The sequence below is a fragment of the Sciurus carolinensis genome, chromosome 10 (assembly GCF_902686445.1).
Source record: "Sciurus carolinensis chromosome 10, mSciCar1.2, whole genome shotgun sequence".
NCBI lineage: Eukaryota > Metazoa > Chordata > Mammalia > Rodentia > Sciuridae > Sciurus > Sciurus carolinensis.
This window is the reverse complement of record NC_062222.1, coordinates 33,125,930-33,132,902: the sequence shown is the minus strand read 5'-3', so window position 1 is coordinate 33,132,902 and position 6,973 is coordinate 33,125,930. Positions and strand designations below refer to the sequence as shown.

At 34.1% G+C, this 6,973-nt stretch overlaps 1 non-coding gene across 1 annotated transcript; it reads right to left on the bottom strand.

Moving 5' to 3' along the window:
- Nucleotides 1-4,774: 4,774 nt before the first annotated feature.
- Nucleotides 4,775-4,848, bottom strand: Trnat-ugu (transfer RNA threonine (anticodon UGU)). Its single transcript has one exon. It is a non-coding gene; the product is annotated as a tRNA-Thr (tRNA).
- Between the last annotated feature and the right edge of the window lie 2,125 nt (nt 4,849-6,973).

Genomic DNA, 6,973 nt, shown 5'->3' with positions numbered 1-6,973 from the left:
ATCACACACGTACATAGGGTAATAATGTCTGTCTCATTTTTTCAGAAATTTATTTGCTTCCACATTAGGAATAAGTAATAGTATGTGTCGTTTTAGAATATTTGGATGTGAGGTTACTCTACAGAACTTGATGTCATAATGTCTTTTAAAATAGCATTTTCTGTGGTGTCTATTTTCTGTAACATTGTATCAATATTTTTGTGTACTGGGAAAAAGAAACACCTAGACACAGTCCTGTTCTAAGTATTTTAATTAGCATTTCAACACAAGAACAACTAAGACCTCCTACTCTGCAACAGCTATGCCTGCATACACCAGCTACACACACAAGGGATCAAGCATTCTGTGGAGTACCTGCAAGGTCTAGTAGCTTAATGGGGTTGTAATAAAGTAGGGAGATTCAAGGTACCTTTTAAATTTAATAATAACTGAAATATTTTAAGAGTAGGTGGTTTAGGAGGAGAAAGCATATGTTAGGAAAAGCAAATAAAAGGAGCAGTAGAAGAAACAAACTTGGGGAAGAAAATGAAGATTTATTTGTAACCAATTAATTCATACTGAGTATCAAACACCATTACACACATTATGTTTATTCACTCATTCAATTCTTTTATTGTACAATTGAAGAATTATAGTTAAGATTAAGATATGAATAGAGCTCTATCAGCATGGGTGTTTGTGTGAGGGGAAAAGATGGGTACTCCATACATGCTAGGGAAGATGAATTTTATTTTGAAGTTCTCATCTAAAGCATTCCTAAAAGTAACCTGTCCTTCAGAAAATATACTGCTTCTTATTATTTAGGTTTTTCAAAAATATATGGATCAGTTGTCATTATGATATATTAACCAGAGTGCAGAAAATTTTAAGAAAGTGACAGAAATACAGCACACTCGAAGTGCTATTTTCAACTAACCCTGAGATATTTACTGAAGTCTCTTCATCCAAATCATGAATCTTGCCGAGTGCAGCTCAAAAACATCAAAGCAATATCATCTTAGTATAGTAAGCTGGGAATTTATTAATTTTGTTAGTTATAAATTTATGTCATTAGGGAATACTGTATTTTTTAGACTTAAGTGCATATACATTTATTAGAGTTTGTCATGAGATATTTTAGTAAATTATTTCTTCATTGTATTTTTATTCTCCTCACTTCTAAAAGAACTGTGGAGATAATGATACACTACATTATCTCATTTTTTCTTAGAGTTTGAATACAACACAAAACTTTCTTTAGAAAGTCCATTTGGCTGTTTCAGTTAGAGGATATGTTGCATGACTTTGGTTACATAACTTTATTAATGTTAGTGAAAATATGTAGAAGTATTTCTTTCATGTTATGCTAACCATATGCTCCAGTGGCCATTGTTTAAGTTGCCATCTATGTCATTATATTTAATGAACATTAATTAATTCATTCTACAATTTAAAGTAAGTTAGTATGGAGACAGTTTTATTAACATAGCTGAGGATTTATAGTATTCAAAGTAACCAAATTAGAGGAAGGAATGAAAGACAAGCTATTTAAGAAGTGAGAAAGAACAGATAGCAGGAAAGAAGGGAAGGGTACTATCTGCCTTCTTGTGACTTGAGCAGAGAAGAGGTGAATTTGTGTGTGCGGGAGGCATTTACATTAATTCAATCTGGTCCCAAACAATTTATCTTCAGGAAGTGTGGAGGTAAATGAGATAAGTGATAAGGAAAGGTTGAGTCAGGGTTCCTTTTTTTTCCCAACCTATTTAAAATCTGTAGAAATTCCCTCTAAATCTGATTGTGTGTCATCAAGGGCAGAAATTAAAGAAGACTTGATTTATTATCTAATCTCTGAATACACAGTGCCTTCCAAATGACAAAGAAAGAACTGTTAATCAGATTCAGGAGATTAAATCAAAATTTCTGTAATAGAACTTAGTGTGGAATTTTTATGTTATCAGATATGTGTAATCACATGAATGCCTTTGAGATGCCCTATCAAATATTATTTTTTTCTGAGTTATTGAATGGAAATCTCTTAAGATGATTTTTCTAAATCTGTTACACTCTACAAGTGACAATCAACTGATATTTCTGAGAATAGCTCAATAAATCAACTTGATCTTTAATTTCATTCAGGAAATATGAATGAAATTAAATTCATTTGATATACTTTGATCTTCTTGAAATGATTTATCATTCTTTCATATTTTTAATGTAGGAATATAGAGAAAGCACAGAAGAGAATTGAGATGTTTAAAAATCTTATTTTTAAATCTGTACATATATATGTATACACAATATATAATGTAATGCAATTTGCACTATTTAGCAACTTTTATAGATATGATTTTTTTTCTTAATGATTGACCACTAAAGTATCCCCCATCACACTCTCAGTAAACCTCACATGGGATAAGAGAACATTTTAAAATATTTTACTAACCAACTCATCCATACTTATGAAAAAAACAAAACCAAATCTTAAGCATTTTAAATTAGGTCATTTCATTATCAAATTGCATTCTCTGTCCTTGAATAAATCCTTTCACATCTTTTTATATCTTTTCTTTTATCGTTTTCTCAGAACCAGATTATTCTTTTTTCAGGTACTTTAAATAGAAATTTTGAAATGTCAACCTTAAAGCTTGAAAGACATTGGGATAAAATCCACCAATTATTTGTTATTTAGTTTGCATTTTTTCTCATGAAGCCAATAAATTAACTGACTTTAGAAAATATCATAAAAGGAAAAAACCATTAGTATGCTCAGTGACACACCACTTTCAAGTCTAAAGATATTGGGCTGGTCTCACACTGAGATACCATTAACTGGCAAAATTTGCCTCCCCTTTACAGACCTCTTTAAAGGGATTGTTCATCTTGTATTTTCCTGACTAGACTTGAGTACCAGAAGTTATTTATTTCTTATGTTCTCCCTCAGTCTACAAAGTCACTCTGACTCTCTGCCTCTCTTATTTCCACTGTATGCTTTGATTCCTTTGACTCTGGTCTATAAACTTGTCTTTTGAACACAGAGCTGTACAGTTATTTGTGATGTAATTATTCCTTTCCACAGGATTTTCTTAGCTACTTCTCCATAGATCCAGAGATAAGTACATTTATTTTCCCTAAGCATAGAACACCAAATGATCATTCTATCTTCATGTAGATATTACCTATAAATATAACAAGTCTAAAATTTTTCCTCTAACATATCCATTTAGTATGTATGGTATTTATTTCATTCTCATTTCCCATTAGAATCCCTAGTCACTTTAAGCGAGAAAGCACTTCTAAGCTGTAAATCTAAAGTGAAGTTTCAGCAATGAGAAGAATGAAACTCATTATTTCAGAAAAAGTGAAAACAAAGGACAATAGTCAAGTTAATTAAAACCCAAGCAAAATAAAGAAATAATAGCAAGATCCTCAGGGAATTAGGAGCAGTCACTACCTATTGGAGTGTGATGATGGAACCCTGAAAGAAGCGAAAGGATAGCAAAGGGAACTTTTGACCTTGGACTTGATTATAGTTTCTGGATTTGGAACCCTACGAATGTATTAGTTATTCAAAAAAATTAAAAATGAATCATGTGAAGCCTAGACTGCCTGACAAGGCGTGACCTTCTCCTTCCTTACCCTATGGTTCTTTCTGTTTGCAACTTCAATCTTATGAAAACAAGGGGATAGTAGTTACTGCACTGCTTTGTGCTTAAAATGAGGCTGCTCTAAGTCACAGCCTTAAGCCCAGTTAGGTGGTGACTTTCACTACATTCAGGAGGAGGTATTGACAGGTTGTGTGCAGCAGCTTTAAGTCAAAGGAGCTTCAGTAGAAAGTAAAGGAAATGGGTAAATAATCTCTGTTTAATCCATTGTGTCTCATTCTCCTAGGTATGGAACACTTATAAAAAACTAAAAATGAGCAACGAATATACTGCTTATGGTAACTTTGAAATAAATATTTTGCTTTTAGAATTCTTTTGAGAAAAGGAATAGGTAAGAGGGATCGGAGTCTTTGAAAATATTTTTAAATTCATTTAAAAACGGCATAAACTTCACTGCAAAAGTTACTTCTACTAACTGTTCAACTGAACCAAATATTACCAACACAAATGATAAGAAATGTAAGAAATGCAATTTCCAAGGTATTTTCTGGAACTAGGTTGCCCTTCTATTTAAAGGAATGCATTGTATTTCTGGTATCAATGTTCAAAAGCAGCAGTCCTATAAATAGGACACTAGAAGAATGCATACTGGATGGTATTGTGCAGTGCAATGCACTGCTGCCTGACAGATGCTAACATGTTGCTACATGCAGCTATTTTTTGACAAGTTATGACCTGTCTTTTTATATTTTGAAGAATATATATTAAATACTTGAGAAAAAGTAAAATTTTTGGTAAAATCTTGGTATCTTCAACGAATGTTTGACAGTGAAATAATAATCAGATATTATAGAAAGAATTTGCTGAAACAATTTATAAGAGTTAAGTTAATAAGATTTGATTATAAATTCAGGACACTGTGTGGAGTATCAGATATTGCTATAACTTTGACTCGTATAATGGAAAAAGTGCTCAAGAAGGACCCAGCAATGATCTTTTGCTTGGCAGTAAGGTAGTTCTACCAATACTTGAAGTGGTAGAGAATTCGCAATCACACTTGGTTGTTGTTTTTGACAATCTACTCACTGATTATGACTTGTTGGTATACCTTCAAATATTGGATTCTGAGTGATAGGCATTGCGAGGGTGAACAAACTAAGCAAGTGTCCTCTGAAATGGGAAGAAACTTTTTTTGGGGGGTGCTGGGGATCGAACCCAGGGCCTTGTGCTTACAAGGCAAACACTCTACTGACTGAGCTACCTCCCCAGCCCGTGTCCTCTGAAATGAATGGCATTGATGTAAAAGCAAGCAAAAAGGTCCTATGACTATAGATTCAATACGAATAATGAACTTCTCATTGTAAAATGGTTAGATAATAAATGTATCATTGTTGGAGTGAACTACAATACAGTGGAAACACTTGGCAAGTTTCAATGACATAAAAAAGAGATAGAGTTAGTGTGTCTCAACCAAAGATAGAGGTACTCACAACAATTTTACCTATTTGAGGTAAAAATGGTGTGTGCTTTTTTGATCCAACTACTTGATATATGTATCGTAAATGCATGGATTATTCACAAATTTGTGAACAAAGGAAGATTTAATAAATTTGTTGAATTTATAAAGCAACATCTGAGAAGCATACCTAAAATGATGTAATGAGAAAACATGAGGAGGAAAAGAGCGTGATACTCTTGAACCTAGTACTGTCCAAGATGGTGTCAGATTTGACATGAGAAACCATAGTATTCTTAAAAGACAAGAATGATGAGCTCATCATTCCATGCAAAATGGACTACATATTTTAAAAATATAATACAACCCTTTGAAGTATTTTGCTCCTTTCCACCAAAGTTAGTTATTCAACAGGTCATAAAAGTCACTTCTTTGTATATTTTGTGTTATATGAAAGAATATCACATTTGCCTAATCTATTTATAGGACAACTTATATATATGTAAAGGAAATTGTACTGTGCTAGTGTCCTATTTGTAGGACAATGAGCAATTTTATTCTTGATGATAATATAGAATATATAAGTTCTAGATTATGATTTCCAACGAATTTTAATGCACCTGTGTCAACTCTGTTTTCCCATTCTTGACTTAAAAGAATAAAATTTTTCTCCTTAGTGTGGCATCACTGGGCAGTTGGTATCATTAATTTACTGAACACAGTCATTTCTCAGTAGTCTTCTATTCCTCTAGTCTGGAGATGTCACACACTTAGGAAAAATGAGTAAAATTAGAAAAGAAAGAAAAGGAGGAAGAAAGGGAAAAAACAAGAAAGGGAGAAGACAATAGTGTTGGTTTGGATCAAGAGAGCCTCTGAGATTGAAATTTGCTTTCAGAGAACTCTTCGCAACCCTAGAGAGGACAGTGAGCAGGATTAGTGAAAAGCAGAAGAATATTGCAATGCATAGTCTTCGTGGTCTCCAGGACCACCACCGTGGTTACTGCGTTGTTACGAAATGGATCTGAAATGTTTCCCCAATCTTAAGTGTTAGAATCGTAGTCTCCAATACAGCAAGGTTCAGAGGTGGGCCTTTTAGGTATTGATTAGGGCTCTGACCATGTCAGTGATTTTGATAGATGAATGGACTACTGGAAGGGAGGACCTAGTTGGGAGCATGCTTTGGATTTATTTAGTCTCCATCCTCTTCCTCTTTCTCTCTCTCTCTCTCTCTCTTTCTCCTTTCCAGCTGCCATTTGCTAAGCAGCTTGCCTCTGTCATTCCTTTCCACCATGATATTCTTCCTCTCCTCAGGCTCAGAGCAATGGAGTCAGCCACCATGGACTAAATCTTCTGAAGCTGTGAGCCCCACATAAAACTTTTCCTTCTCTAAGTAGTTCTTTTCAGGCATTTTGCTCACAAAGATGAGAAGCTGACTAAATGTGATATCCCCATTTTGGCAGCATTGGAGTTGCTGTGATATAGGCAGGGTGACGTCACTCTTTCTGCTGGGTTGCTTAGTTCCTCCTGGATACACACATGTCTGTAATATGAGACCTTTCAATTTCATGTCTACTTGTTTAGGGTCATCTTTCTGCACCATCCACATATTTTCTTACCTTGATATTATAATCTTTCTCCTTTCAGGCCCCTGTCCAATTATCCAAGTTATTCAGCACAATCTTTAAGAAAACATATATATTTCCTGCACACTACTATTTTTCTTTAGTTAGAGATTAGATGACATGATCAAAACACTACCTTTGGGAGGGTTTCTTATCACTGTTGTCTTTCGGAGTCACCTTGTGAGAAGGAGGACACCGTGAAACCACAGTTCATTTTTTTATTTGTATTCAGATGCCAGGCCAACCTATTCTTTAAGCAAGCTCAGACTTTAAGGTTCTCCTTCAATTGCTCATAAAGATGATTCCCCTCCCTG